The sequence below is a fragment of the Procambarus clarkii genome, chromosome 42, assembly GCF_040958095.1.
Source record: "Procambarus clarkii isolate CNS0578487 chromosome 42, FALCON_Pclarkii_2.0, whole genome shotgun sequence".
In the NCBI taxonomy this organism is placed as follows: domain Eukaryota; kingdom Metazoa; phylum Arthropoda; class Malacostraca; order Decapoda; family Cambaridae; genus Procambarus; species Procambarus clarkii.
Genome location: NC_091191.1, coordinates 29,974,705 through 29,977,919, shown reverse-complemented (window position 1 = coordinate 29,977,919; position 3,215 = coordinate 29,974,705).

The following is a 3,215-nucleotide window of genomic DNA, read 5'->3' as shown; positions in this document are numbered from 1 at the left end:
TGCCTCGTATCTCCACGCGGGAGGTTCAGGAGGCTTTTACTGCATACCTCCTGCGAGACCCGAATTCCACCTCTATTATGGGTCCGCCCTCTTTTGAGATTGGTACTTCTTCCCTGTATTGGGTGCGTGCGTTTGGAGGTTCCGGAGTCTTCCTGGCTGGTAAACTGCCCTTTGTTTTGTTGTGGGTGTGGCATGGGTTCTGTTGGTTCCACAATAAATCACAATAATCAGAAATCACAATAGCGGGAACATAGGTTCGAACCTTTATCACAGCCCTTGTGGATCAAGGGAGTCGCAGTAGTCCAGTTGTGGGAGCGTCCTCCGCGGCCTCACAGTCCGCAGGTCCAGCTCTTTTTTATCTTAGAGATGAAAATCATAGAAAAAATAGTAGGATTAGGAGAAGGCATAAATTCAAAGAAGCATGTATGTGATTTTAGGAGGAAAGGAATATATGAGAAAGACAAGAACCGCCCCTTAAAGGTGACGTTTAATGGAGTGAAGTATATGACAGAAGGGCTTCGGAATACCAGAAAATTGCAATGTGATGAGGATGGCAAACTTTGGTCAATAAGACAAGACCTCTGAAAAGAGGACAGAGAAAAGTTGAAAATGAACCTCATTGAAGCGAAATGTCAAAATGGGGATAGAAATGAAGAAGAAAGGAAATCTTTTTTGTACAAAGTGTTAGGGACTGAAAAGCTTGTGAAATGGTACATAAAGTCAAAGCAAAAAAATCATTAACCCTTTAACTGCACGGCCTATAAATATGACCCCCCCCCCCCAGTGCGCAAGAAATAAATTCTTGGGAAAAAATTCTTCTCTGGGGGGAGCCCCGTCGGCTCCCCACGGAGCTTTACCAGGCTGATATGCTAATGTCAGACTTTGGCATCAGTCATGTGTATGGAGTTCTGTGGGCCTACCGGGGACCACAGCCAGAACCTGGCCCCCACAGAGAGGCAAGGGGAGCAATGGCCTATAGAAACCCCCGTGTGGTTGGAAGCATTCTATGTGTGCCATCAACCGGGTCAAGCATCCAGAAAGGTAAGCATTCCAAAACAAACCCCTATTCTGGTTAAAATTGCTACCAAAAGCCGAACTAGTGGATAGAACTCCCCAACAGAAAACAAGGAAACTAGTATGACGTCATACGTCACCGCACCGCTGTCTGCGCAGCTCCCCCCTTCCAGGGAGGAGGAAGGGGAAGCCCCAGACCTCCCACGCCGGCTATCCACCCATCAGTTCTTTGGCTCATGCTATAGGCACCGGTTATGTGCTCCGGCTCCAGTGGTTGTTACAGCACTGTACCTAGAGAGCCGGAGAGAAGGGAGCCGGTCGGCCGAGTGGACAGCACACTGGACTTGTGATCCTGTGGTCCCGGGTTCGATCCCGGGCGCCGGCGAGAAACAATGGGCAGAGTTTCTTTCACCCTATGCCCCTGTTACCTAGCAGTAAAAATAGGTACCTGGGTGTTAGTCAGCTGTCACGGGCTGCTTCCTGGGGGTGGAGGCCTGGTCGAGGACCGGGCCGCGGGGACACTAAAGCCCCGAAATCATCTCAAGATAACCTCAAGAGTGTGGTGTCTGTTTTCTAGGTGGTGCGTGAGCTGGGAGTGATTCTCCAGTACTCGGGCTGCATGCGCCTAGGGTTCCCTTCCCTAGGTGCCCTGTAAGTACTGCCCTTGGGGCTTGGGGCCACCTTCCACAAGTTCCTTGGGTTCTGCCCCTGCTAGGCCCTTTACTGCTTGGTTTTCGGCCGCTCTTTGTGTGCTCGGGTGTTCTGTCTCCCTTGTTCGCCTTAGAGTAACGGGCAGTTTTTGCGCTGGTGGGGCGCAAGGTACTGTGCAGCTTGTCTTTACCAATCATGGCGGCCTGCGAGTTTGGTTGCTCGTTGTGGCTCGGTTACCCGATTGTGCTGACTAAGTGGATGCGGGCAGCAGGGGCGTTGCACTTTGAGCCTTGGTGGTGGCAACGTTCTCATGGTTTACTCCCCGGGAGCCCCGGGGCTGCCCCGTTTTGGTTCGTGTTGGGACTTGGGGGTGTTGGTTGCTTCGGTTCCATCCACGCCCCCTTGTCTTTCCCCTGGATCCCCCTTCCTGCCTGCATCCGATTCCTTACCGTCTATAGGTTCGGAGCAGGGTTTTGATGATGTTGAGACTCGGGCAGTCTCGGGGAATTCCCCTTCCGAGGTAGTGATGGGGGCATTTGAGCCTGTTCTTCCAGCCGTGTTGTAAGAGTCTGCCAGTAGGCTCCCTTAGTGTTTTCACGGCTGCCCCGGTTTTCTGGTACGGCCGGGGCTTTGGGGGAACAGCTCGGCCCCGGGGCCTATCGTGTAGGTTCCCGGGGCTGGGGAGGGGCTGACTTGGTGGGCCTTGGCCCCGTTGGACCCCGTGGGGGTTTTTATCCCCCTCTAGGCGGGGCTTGTGGTTACGAGGAGTGGGGTCTTTCCTCCCCACTCGCCGTACGTGCTGTTGGGCGTCGGCCTCTCCCTGGGCTCGGTTCTTTGGCCTTTGAGTCGGTTGGTTCCATCCTGTGGGTGGATGTTTCCTCCCACCCTTTTTTGGGACGGTGTTTTCGTCATGTTTCCCCGTTCTTGGGGTTCTACCTGACTTCTGGTCTCAGGTGCGCCTGCGCCTTTGTGTGCCTTCGGGACTAGTGTTGGCTTCTGTGTTCTCGAGGGTTCGGGAAGGTTTTCGCTACTTCCCGCATTATTGGAACGTCTGTCAGCTCTTCGTCCTTGTCCCCGTTTTGGGCTCCTTGTGGCCCAGTTGGGCTACTTGTGGGCTGGTTGGGCTACTTGTAGCCCTGTTGGGCTACTTGTAGCCTTGTTGGGCTGCTTGTGGACCAGTTGGGTTCCTTTTTGGGCTTTGTCTTCGCTTCGTTGGCCGGTTTTATTGTTCCTGCTTCCTTTTTTGGCTACTTTTCTAGTGCAGTAGTCCTGGTTGGCGCCTTCCCGCAGAGAGGGTTGTGCGGTTCGGCCAGCGTGTCATGCGCCGTGATTTGTTTTGGTTTGGGCGGTGTGTTTCAGTGCTGGTGTTTTGGGCCCTTTTTGCTCAAGTGCTTCGTCTCTCGCTCTTCTCCCTGGCTGCAGTATGTGCCCCTTCGCTCCGGGGGTGTCCTGGTTCCCAGTTGTGGGGAGGACGCCACGGTTTTCCCTGTCATGGGTGTGGGCCGCCTCCTTCGCCTCTACCCTGCTCTCCTTCGGGTCTGGCCGGGTCC